Source organism: Scyliorhinus torazame, chromosome 26 (assembly GCF_047496885.1).
Source record: "Scyliorhinus torazame isolate Kashiwa2021f chromosome 26, sScyTor2.1, whole genome shotgun sequence".
NCBI lineage: Eukaryota > Metazoa > Chordata > Chondrichthyes > Carcharhiniformes > Scyliorhinidae > Scyliorhinus > Scyliorhinus torazame.
In genome coordinates this window covers 30,449,776-30,461,759 of record NC_092732.1, presented here as the reverse complement: position 1 = coordinate 30,461,759, position 11,984 = coordinate 30,449,776, and the positions used below count along the sequence as shown (strand labels likewise).

The 11,984-nt window shown below is 57.3% G+C and overlaps 1 pseudogene; it reads left to right on the top strand.

Moving 5' to 3' along the window:
• LOC140402865 (annexin A2-like) overlaps positions 1-11,644 on the top strand; it is a 45,591-nt pseudogene extending 33,947 nt beyond the window's left edge.
• The last annotated feature ends 340 nt before the right edge of the window (positions 11,645-11,984 follow it).

The following is an 11,984-nucleotide window of genomic DNA, read 5'->3' as shown; positions in this document are numbered from 1 at the left end:
CCATGAGGGACCTTGTCAAAGGCCTTACTGAAGTCCATGTAGACAACATCCACTGCCCTACCTGCATCAATCATCTTAGTGACCTCCTCGAAAAACTCTATCAAGTTAGTGAGACACGACCTCCCCCTTCACAAAACCGTGCTGCCTCTCACTAATACGTCCATTTGCTTCCAAATGGGAGTAGATCCTGTCTCGAAGAATTCTCTCCAGTAATTTCCCTACCACTGAAGTAAGGCTCACCGGCCTGTAGTTCCCGGGATTATCCTTGCTACCCTTCTTAAACAGAGGAACAACATTGGCTATTCTCCAGTCCTCCGGGACATCCCTGAAGACAGCGAGGATCAGTGCTGAGGGAGTGCCGCACTGTGGGAGGGTCAGTACTGAGGGAGTGCCGCACTGTCAGAGGGTCAATACTGAGGGAGCACCGCACTGTCGGAGGGTCAGTACTGAGGGAGTGCCGCACTGTGGGAGGGTCAGTACTGAGGGAGCGCCGCACTGTGGGGAGGGTCAGTACTGAGGGAGCGCCGCACTGTGGGAGGGTCAGTACTGAGGGAGTGCCGCACTGTGGGAGGGTCAGTGCTGAGGGAGCGCCGCATTGTCGGAGAGTCAGTACTGAGGGAGCGCCGCACTGTGGGAGGGTCAGTACTGAGGGAGCGCCGCACTGTGGGAGGGTCAGTAGTGAGGGAGCACCGCACTGTGGGAGGGTCAGTACTGAGGGAGCGCCGCACTGTGGGAGGGTCAGTACTGAGGGAGTGCCGCACTGTGGGAGGGTCAGTACTGAGGGAGCGCCGCACTGTGGTAGGGTCAGTACTGAGGAGTGCCGCATTGTCAGAGGGTCAATACTGAGGGAGCGCCACACTGTGGGAGGGTCAGTGCTGAGGGAGCGCCGCACTGTCGGAGGGTCAGTACTGAGGGAGTGCCGCACTGTCAGAGGGTCAGTGCTGAGGGAGCGCCGCACTGTGGGAGGGTCAGTACTGAGGGAGCGCCGCACTGTGGGAGGGTCAGTACTGAGGGAGCGCTGCACTGTCAGAGGGTCAGTGCTGAGGGAGTGCCGCATTGTCGTGGGGGGTGCGGCTTTAAATGTCACAACCTGTCTGCTGTGGGAAGGCGGTTAGTTAGCGTGATGCTCGCGTGTGCCGTTGAGAAGATGATCCCCGCTCCGTGTGACTCCCTCTCTCCGTTGCAGTTTTCAAACTCTACAAAATCTACTCCTCATCCGACATTACTGACACCATCAAGAAGCAGATGAAAGGAGATGATGCGAAAGGCTTCCTCGCGCTGGGTAAGTTTCCAATATTCTCCCTCCTCCACCTATCCCCACCCTCCCTATCCCTGTAACCTCCTCCAGCCCCTACACCCCCTCCCTATCTCTGTAACCTCCTCCAGCCCCTACACCCCTTCCCTCCCTCCGTAACCTCCTCCAGCCCCTACACCCCTCCCTATCTCTGTAACCTCCTCCAGCCCCTACACCCCCTCCCTATCTCTGTAACCTCCTCCAGCCCCGACACCCCCTCCCTATCTCTGTAACCTCCTCCAGCCCCTACACCCCCTCCCTATCTCTGTAACCTCCTCCAGCCCCTACACCCCCTCCCTATCTCTGTAACCTCCTCCAGCCCCTACACCCCCTCCCTATCTCGGTAACTTCCTCCAGCCCCTACACCCCTTCCCTCCCTCCGTAACCTCCTCCAGCCCCTACACCCCCCTCCCTATCTCTGTAACCTCCTCCAGTCCCTACACCCCCTCCCTATCTCTGTAACCTCCTCCAGCCCCTACACCCCCCTCCCTATCTCTGTAACCTCCTCCAGTCCCTACACCCCCTCCCTATCTCTGTAACCCCCTCCAGCCCCGACACCCCCTCCCTATCTCTGTAACCTCCTCCAGCCCCTACACCCCCTTCCCTCCCTCCGTAACCTCCTCCAGCCCCGACACCCCCTCCCTCCCTCCGTAACCTCCTCCAGCCCCGACACCCCCTCCCTCCCTCCGTAACCTCCTCCAGCCCCGACACCCCCCTCCCTCCTCCGTAACCTCCTCCAGCCCCTACACCCCCTCCCTATCTCTGTAACCTCCTCCAGCCCCTACACCCCCTCCCTATCTCGGTAACCTCCTCCAGCCCCTACACCCCCTCCCTATTTCTGTAACCTCCTCCAGCCCCTACACCCCCCCTCCATATCTCTGTAACCTCCTCGAGCCCCGATACCCCCTCCCTATCTCTGAAACCTCCTCCAGCCCCTACACCCCCTCCCTATCTCTGCAACCTCCTCCAGCCCCTACACCCCCCTCCCTATCTCTGTAACCTCCTCCAGCCCCTACACCCCTCCCTATCTCTGTAACCTCCTCCAGCCCCTACACCCCCTCCCTATCTCTGTAACCTCCTGCAGCCCCTACACCCCCTCCCTATCTCTGTAACCTCCTCCAGCCCCGACACCCCCTCCCTATCTCTGTAACCTCCTCCAGCCCCTACACCCCCTCCCTGTCTCTGTAACCTCCTCCAGCCCCTACACCCCCTCCCTATCTCTGTAACCTCCTCCAGCCCCGACACCCCCTCCCTATCTCTGTAACCTCCTCCAGCCCCTACACCCCCTCCCTATCTCTGTAACCTCCTCCAGCCCTACACCCCCCTCCCTATCTCTGTAACCTCCTCCAGCCCCTACACCCCCTCCCTATCTCTGTAACCTCCTCCAGCCCCTACACCACCCTCCCTATCTCTGTAACCTCCTCCAGCCCCTACACCCCTCCCTATCTCTGTAACCTCCTCCAGCCCTACACCCCCTCCTGTCTCTGTAACCTCCTCCAGCTCCCTACAACCCTCCGGGATCTCTGCTCTCCTCCAATCCCGGCCTATCGAGCATCCCCCCCGATTCCCATCGCTCCGCCATTGGCGGCCGTGCCTTCAGCTACCTGGGGGGTGGGTCTCTGGAATCCCCTCCCTCAAACCTCTCAACCTCTCTCTCTCTCTCTCTCTCTCCCTCCCCCTCTATCTCTCTCTCCCTCCCCCCTCTCTCTCTCTCCCTTTTCCCCCCTCCTCTTCCCCCTCGCTTTCCCCAACCCCCGTCTCTCTCCCTCTCTTTCCCCCTCCCTCTCTCTCTCCTGCTCTCTCCCTCTTTCTCTCTCTCTCTACCTCTCGCCCCCTCTCACCAGGGAGGGGGAGAGGGTGAGGGAGGGAGAGAAAGGAGGAGAGAGGCAGAGAGAGAGAGGGGTGAGAGGTGAGGGAGGAATCTGAGGGATGGAGAAAAGGTGGGGGAGGTAGAGAAGGTGAGGGAGGCGGGGGTAGAGAAGGTGAGGGAGGGGGGATAGAGAGGGTGAGAGGGGAGGGAGAGAGAGGGTGAGGGGAGAGGGTGAGGGGGGAGGGAGAGAGAGGGTGAGGGAGGGAGAGAGAGAGGGTGAGGGAGGGAGAGAGAGGGGGAGGGAGAGGGGGAGGGAGGGAGGGAGAGATAGGGGGAAGGAGAGACAGAGAGAGGGGGAGGAAGAGAGAGAGAGAGGGGGGGAGCGGGCGGGGAGAGAGAGGGGGAGCGGGAGGGAGAGAGAGGGGGAGCGGGAGGGAGAGAGAGGGGGAGCGGGAGGGAGAGAGAGGGGGAGCGGGAGGGGGAGAGGGAGAGGGGAGGGGGAGAGAGGGTGAGGGAAGGAGGGTGAGGGAGGGAGAGAAGATGATGGAGGGAGGGAGAGAGGGTGAGGGAAGGAGAGAGGGTGAGGGAGGGAGAGAGGGTGAGGGAGGGAGAGAGGGTGAGGGAGGGAGAGAGGGTGAGGGAGGGAGAGGGTGAGGGAGGGAGGGAGGGAGAGGGTGAGGGAGGGAGAGAGGGTGAGGGAGGGAGAGAGGGTGAGGGAGGGGAGAGAGGGTGAGGGAGGGAGAGAGGGTGAGGGAGGGAGAGAGGGTGAGGGAGGGAGAGAGGGTGAGGAGGGAGGGAGAGAGGGTGAGGGAGGGAGAGAGGGTGAGGGAGGGAGAGAGGGTGAGGGAGGGAGAGAGGGTGAGGGAGGGAGAGAGGGTGAGGGAGGGGGAGAGGGTGAGGGAGGGAGAGAGGGTGAGGGAGGGAGAGGGAGGGTGAGGGAGGGAGAGAGGGTGAGGGAGGGAGAGAGGGTGAGGGAGGGAGAGAGGGTGAGGGAGGGAGAGAGGGTGAGGGAGGGAGAGAGGGTGAGGGAGGGAGAGAGGGTGAGGGAGGGAGAGAGGGTGAGGGAGGGAGAGAGGGTGAGGGAGGGAGAGAGGGTGAGGGAGGGTGAGAGGGTGAGGGAGGGAGAGAGAGAGGGTGAGGGAGGGAGAGAGGGTGAGGGAGGGAGAGAGGGTGATGGTGAGGGAGAGTGAGAGGGTGAGGGAGAGAGGTGAGGGAGGGAGAGAGGGTGAGGGAGGGAGAGAGGGTGAGGGAGGGAGAGAGGTGAGGGAGGGAGAGAGGGTGAGGGAGGGAGAGAGGGTGGGAGGGAGGAGAGAGGGTGAGGGAGGAGAGAGGGTGAGGGAGGGAGAGAGGGTGAGGGAGGGAGAGAGGGTGAGGGAGGGTGAGGGTGTGAGGGAGGGAGAGAGAGAGGTGAGGGAGGGAGAGAGGGTGAGGGAGGGAGAGAGGGTGAGGGTGAGGGAGGGAGAGAGGGTGAGGGTGAGGGAGAGTGAGAGGGTGAGGGAGAGAGGGTGAGGGAGGGAGAGAGGGTGAGGGAGGGAGAGAGGGTGAGGGAGGGAGAGAGAGAGTGCGTGAGGGACAGGTGGTGAGGGAGGGAGAGAGGGTGAGGGAGGGTGAGGGAGGAGAGAGGGTGAGGGAGGGGAGAGAGGGGAGGGAGGGAGAGGGTGAGGGAGGGAGAGAGGGTGAGGGAGGGAGAGAGGGTGAGGGAGGGAGAGAGAGAGTGCGTGAGGGGCAGGTGGTGAGGGAGGGAGAGAGGGTGAGGGAGGGTGAGGGAGGGAGAGAGGGTGAGGGAGGGAGAGAGGGTGAGGGAGGGAGAGAGGGTGAGGGAGGGTGAGGGTGAGGGAGGGAGGGAGAGAGGGTGAGGGAGGGAGAGAGGGTGAGGGAGGGAGAGAGGGTGAGGGTGAGGAGGGAGAGAGGGTGAGGGAGAGTGAGAGGGTGAGGGAGAGAGGGTGAGGGAGGGAGAGAGGGTGAGGGAGGGAGAGAGGGTGAGGGAGGGAGAGAGAGAGTGCGTGAGGGACAGGTGGTGAGGGAGGGAGGGCAGAGAGGGAGTAGGAAGTAGAGCTAAGGTGAAAGCAGGAGCCAGAGAGGAGAGGGTAAAATTGATAGTGAGATGGGGTTGAGGAAGGGGAGCACATTCTGACTAACTCAGTATCTGTATCCAGTGCAGAGCATTCAGAACACACCTGAATACTTCGCCGAGAGACTCCAGGCATCTATGAAGGTGAGATCTGCGGCAGGACATTAACCCCGGGCTTTCAAATCGGGGTGATCGTGACATTTCAGTTCATCATCGCCGAGAAAAGCTGGAACTAAGACGACAATTTTAATCTCCTTTCATGGGACAGTGCAGAGGGAGCGTTACTCTGTATCTAACCCCGTGCTGTACCTGTCCTGGAGTGTTTGATGGGGACAGTGTAGAGGGAGCTTTACTCTGTATCTAACCCCGTGCTGTCCCTGTCCTGGGAGTGTTTGATGGGGACAGTGTAGAGGGAGCTTTACTCTGTATCTAACCCGTGCTGTCCCTGTCCTGGGAGTGTTTGATGGGGACAGTGTAGAGGGAGCTTTACTCTGTATCTAACCCCGTGCTGTCCCTGTCCTGGGAGTGTTTGATGGGGACAGTGTAGAGGGAGCTTTACTCTGTATCTAACCCCGTGCTGTACTGTCCTGGGAGTGTTTGATGGGGACAGTGTAGAGGGAGCTTTACTCTGTATCTAACCCCGTGCTGTACCTGTCCTGGGAGTGTTTGATGGGGACAGTGTAGAGGGAGCGTTACTCTGTATCTAACCCGTGCTGTACCTGTCCTGGGAGTGTTTGATGGGGACAGTGTAGAGGGAGCTTTACTCTGTATCTAACCCCGTGCTGTACCTGTCCTGGGAGTGTTTGATGGGGACAGTGTAGAGGGAGCTTTACTCTGTATCTAACCCCGTGCTGTACCTGTCCTGGGAGTGTTTGATGGGGACAGTGCAGAGGGAGCTTTACTCTGTATCTAACCCCGTGCTGTACCTGTCCTGGGAGTGTTTGATGGGGACAGTGTAGAGGGAGATTTACTCTGTATCTAACCCCGTGCTGTACCTGTCCTGGGAGTGTTAGATGGGGACAGTGTAGAGGGAGCTTTACTCTGTATCTAACCCCGTGCTGTACCTGTCCTGGGAGTGTTTGATGGGGACAGTGTAGAGGGAGCTTTACTCTGTATCTAACCCCGTGCTGTACCTGTCCCGGGAGTGTTTGATGGGGACAGTGTAGAGGGAGCTTTACTCTGTATCTAACCCCCTGCTGTACCTGTCCTGGGAGTGTTTGATGGGGACGGTTGTAGAGGCAGCTTTACTCTGTACCTAACCCCGTGCTGTACCTGTCCTGGGAGTATTTGATGGGGACAGTGTAGAGGGAGCTTTACTCTGTATCTAACACCGTGCTGTGCCTGTCCCGGGAGTGTTTGACGGGGACAGTGTAGAGGGAGCTTTACTCTGTACCTAACCCCGTTCTGTACCTGTCCTGGGAGTGTTTTGATGGGGACAGTGTAGAGGGAGCTTTACTCTGTATCTAACCCCGTGCTGTACCTGTCCTGGGAGTGTTTGATGGGGACAGTGTAGAGGGAGCTTTACTCTGTATCTAACCCCGTGCTGTACCTATCCTGGAGTGTTTGATGGGGACTGTGTTGAGGGAGCTTCACTCTGTATCTAACCCCGTGATGTACCTATCCTGGGAGTTTTTGATGGGGACTGTGTTGAGGGAGCTTTACTCTGTATCTAACCCCGTGCTGTACCTGTCCTGGGAGTGTTTGATGGGGACAGTGTAGACGGAGCTTTACTCTGTATCTAACTCCGTGCTGTACCTATCCTGGGAGTGTTTGATGGGGACAGTTGTAGAGGGAGCTTTACTCTGTATCTAACCCCGTGCTGTACCTATCCTGGGAGTGTTTGATGGGGACAGTGTAGAGGGAGCTTTACTCTGTATCTAACCCCGTGCTGTACCTGTCCTGGGAGTGTTTGATGGGGACAGTGTAGAGGGAGCTTTACTCTGTATCTAACCCCGTGCTGTACCTGTCCTGGGAGTGTTTGATGGGGACAGTGTAGAGGGAGCTTTACTCTGTATCTAACCCCGTGCTGTTCCGCTATTTGTTTGTAAACAGAGTTTCGGGACCCGGGACAATGTCCTTACTCGCTTGCTGGTGTCTCGCTGTGAGGTTGACCTTCTGAGTATCCGTGCCGAGTTCAAGAAGAAATACGGGAAGTCCCTGTACTCCACTATCCAGGTACGGAACGCTCCTGAGCTCCTTATCGTCTCCTCCAACAGTGCCCCGAGATTCGGAGACGTGGAATCGACGCTGATATCCCAAGTTGGCTTCTGAATGAGTCCTGTCCTGGGTTACATTGACCCATGTCCCAGTGGGGGAAGGTTTTGTGTAATTAGTAGCCGGTCAGAGGCTGGGAATCCTGCGGAGAGTAACCTCACCTCCTGACCCCCCCCCCCCAAAGCCTGTCCCCCATCGACAAGGACACAAGTCAGGAGTGCGATGGGAGACTCTCCACTCGCCTGGACGAGCGCGGCTCCCAACGACACTCGAGAAGCTCAACACCATCCAGGACAAAGCAGCCCCGCTCGATCGACGCGCTAACCGCCGACATTCACTCCCCCCCCCCCCCCCCCCCCCCCCCCCCCCCCCGACGCACAGCGACAGCCGTGTGCACCGTCTACAAGACGCACCGCGGGCCACTCGCCTTCGACAGCACCTTCCAAACCCGCCACCTCCACCGTCTAGAAGGACGAGGGGGGGGGGGGCAGCAGACACGTGGGGAGCACCCCCCCAACCTGCACGTTCCCCCCTCCGAGCCGCTCGCCATCCCGACTCGGGAATACATCGGCCGTCCCTTCCCTGTCGCCGGGACAGAATCCCGGGACTCCCTCCCTAACAGCACGGTGGGTGTACCTACACCACACGGGACTGCAGCGGGTTCAAAATGGCGGCTCGCCCCCCCCCCCCCACCTTGTCGAGGGGCGATTAGGGATGGGCGATCATTGCTGACCTTCAAAGTAATTGCTCGCGATCGAATTGAATGCAATTGAATCCTCATTGCTGCAATTTTCCAGCCATGGCAACATTCTTGTAAGTTTCCTCTTGCACTCGCTCCCTGAGCAATGATGTCCTTCCTCTCGAGTGGCGACGGGAACGGCACACAGTTCTCTAGGTGTGGCCTAACCAGCATTTTACGCAGCTCCAGCATAACCTCCCTGCTTTTGTGTTCAATTCCTCGTCCGACAATGGCAATGTTCCATCTGCCTTGTTCTACCACCTTATCCACCCTCTCCTCCCACCTTCGCGTGCCTGTGGACATTCTCTCCTGAGCCTCTAATGTCCTCTCCCCCTCCCGTTTCCTACATTTATCGACCATTCCCCTGCTTCGTCTGCCCCCTTCAAATGCGTCACCTCGCGTTCTCCGGATGGAACTGCATCCGCCACTTCTCTGCCCACCCAACCCAAACCGTCGATATCTTCCTGGAGTCGACAGATGTCCTCTCCGCAATCAACTCCACGGCCAAGTTCTGTGTCATCGGCAAAGTTCCCACCCGTGCCGCTCACGTTTCAGTCTAAATCATCAACATCTACCACAAACAGCAAGGGCCCCAACACCGAGCTCTGTGGACAACGATTGAAAACTACTTTCCTTTCGCAAAAGCATCCGTCGACCGTCGTTTCCTGTCACTGAGCCAATTTTGAACCCAACTCGCTACATTTCCCCCCCCCTCCCCCTGGTATCCAAGAACAAAGAACAATACAGCACACGAACAGGCCCTTCGGCCCTCCAAGCCTGCGCCGGCCACGTGCCCTATCTAGGCCAAACGCCTGTATCTTTCTGTACCCAGTCTGTTCATATGCCTAGCCAGATAAGTCTTAAAGGTCGCTAACGTATCTGCCTCAACTACCTCACTTGGCAGTGAATTCCAGGCCACCACCGCCCCCTGTGTAAAAAAACGTCCCCCGTACATCTCCACTGAACCCTTCCCCCCCCCTCCCCTCGAACTTGTCCCCCCTTGTAATTGTCATTTCCGCCCTGGGGAAAAAGCCTCCAACTGTTCACCCTATCTATACCCCTCATAATTCGACAAACTTCTATCAGGCCGCCCCTCAGCCCCCGTCTCACTAGGGAGAACAAACCCAGTTTATTCAATCTCTCCTCATAGCTAATACCCTCCGTACCAGGCAACATCCTGGTCAACTTTTTCAGCACTCTCTTCAAAGCCTCCACGTCCTTCTGGTAGTGCGGTGACCAGAATTGCACACAGTATTCCAAATGTGGCCTCACCAACGTTCTATATAACGGTAACATAATTTGCGAGCTTTTATACTCGATACCCCGTCCTATGAAGGCCAGCATGCTTTCTTTCCCATCATTCCCACCTGTGCTGCCACTTTTAAGGATCTGTGGACTTGCACGCAACAGATCTCTCTGTGTCTCTCTGCTCCTGATGGTTTTGCCATTTATTTTAGAGCTCCCACCTGAATTGGATCTACCAAAATGCATCACCTAGCATTTTACCGGGTTAAACTCCATCTGCCACTTCTCCGCCCAGTTTTGCAGCCTATCTATATACTGCTGTATTCTCTGACAATCTTCAGCACTATCCGTAACTCTTGCAATCTTAGTGTCATCCGCAAACTTGTTAATCAGACCCGCTATGTTATCTTCCAAGTCATTTCTATATATTACAAAGAGCAGAGGCCCCAGAACTGATCCCTGCGGAACATCACTAGTTACAGACCTCCATTCGGAAAAACGCCCTTCCACTGCTACCCTCTGTCTTCTATGGCCGCGGGATTTTGCGTTTCTGACCGGTCAGCCATGTGGGATCTTGTCAAATGCCTGACTGAAATCTATGTGGACCACATCCACCGCACCACCCTCATCGACCCTCCTTGTTACTTCCTCAAAGAAATTCCATTAGGTTAGTAAGACACGGCCTTCCCTGACAAAACCATGCCGACTATCCTTGGTTAATCACCCTGTCTCGTAGGAACAGGAGGAGGCCATTCGTCCCGTCAGACCTGCTCCGTCATTCTATACCATCATGGCTGATTGGACAGTTCAATGCCTTTTATACCCACTATCCTTCCCGGATGCTAGTTCGTCCACTCAAGTCCTCTCTCACCCTATTTATCGTGTCTAATAGTTGATTCTTTTTCACTCTCCGTTAGTCATGGCTGAAGACGGAAGCTCGGGACCCCCCGGAAGCTGATGATTTTCTCTGTTCTCACCCCCCCCCCAGGCCGACACTAAGGGCGATTACCAGCATGCCTTGCTCGGGCTGTGCCGGGCGGAGGACTTGTAGAGGCAGAAACCGGACCGAGACCGGGAGAAAGGCGTGGACGTCCGATGCTGGTCTCCTTGACAACGCAGAGCTTAACACACCTCCCCCTCCCCCTCCGCCTCATCCCCCCCCCTCTTCCCCCACCAACCCCAGCCACAGACATCAATGTCAATGAATGAAGACACATGTGCTGATAGACACGAGCACTCGTTGACAGACACGCAGCCACACACACACACACACACGTGTGCACGCACACACACAGACCGACATGCACGTACGGAGAGACAGAGCTGGGGAAACTCCACACCCGACACATAATATTCCTGCTGCCTCTTAACGGACTCAGACACATTCTCTCTCTCTCTCACACTTTTCACACACTCTCTCTCTCAGACACACTCTCTCAGACACACTCTCTCACACACCCTCTCTCACACACTCTCACACACTCTCTCTCACACACTCTCTCTCACACACACACTCTCTCTCACACACTCTCTCTCACACTCTCTCTCTCACACACTCTCTCTCACACACTCTCTCTCACACTCTCTCACACACACACTCTCTCTCACACACTCTCTCACACACTCTCTCTCTCACACACTCTCACACACTCTCTCTCTCACACACACTCTCTCTCTCACACACTCTCTCTCTCACACACTCTCACACACTCTCTCTCTCACACACACCTTCTCTCTCACACACTCTCTCTCACACACTCTCTCTCACACACACCTTCTCTCTCACACACTCTCTCTCACACACTCTCTCTCTCACACACTCTCTCTCACACACACTCTCTCTCTCACACACTCTCTCTCACACACTCTCTCACACACTCTCTCTCACACACACTCTCTCTCACTCTCTCTCTCACACACTCTCTCACACACTCGCTCTCTCACACACTCTCTCTCACACACACTCTCTCTCTCTCACACACTCTCTCTCTCACACACTCTCTCTCTCTCACACACTCTCTCACACCCACTCTCTCACACACTCTCTCTCACACACTCTCTCTCTCTCACACACTCTCTCACACCCACTCTCTCACACACACTCTCTCTTTTTCTCACGCTCGATCCAGCCCCCGGATGCTCCATCAGTAACTCCAGGAAACAGAGATTTTGAGGCCTGAGCCACAACCCAAACAGAATGTGCTCTAAACTCAGGAGAGACGCTCTTGTTTTCCCAGACAGCAGCAAAAGAATTAAACCGCTTTCAAAACACTCCGCGTTCTGAATTGTGTCTCCTTCTGGGGGGGACGGGTTGGGGGGGGCGGTGGGTGGGTACGGGGGTACGGGGGGGGGGGTGGAGAGAAAGAGGGGAGAGAGAGGCGTGAGAGAGAGAGGAGAGAGAGAAGAGGGGGGGAGAGAGAGAGGAGGGGGTGAGAGAGAGAGGAGGGGGTGAGAGAGAGAGGAGGGGGTGAGAGAGAGAGGAGGGGGTGAGAGAGAGAGGAGGGGGTGAGAGAGAGGGGAGGGGGTGAGAGAGAGAGGAGGGGGTGAGAGAGAGAGGAGGGGGTGAGAGAGAGAGGAGGGGGTGAGAGAGAGAGGAGGGGGTGAGAGAGAG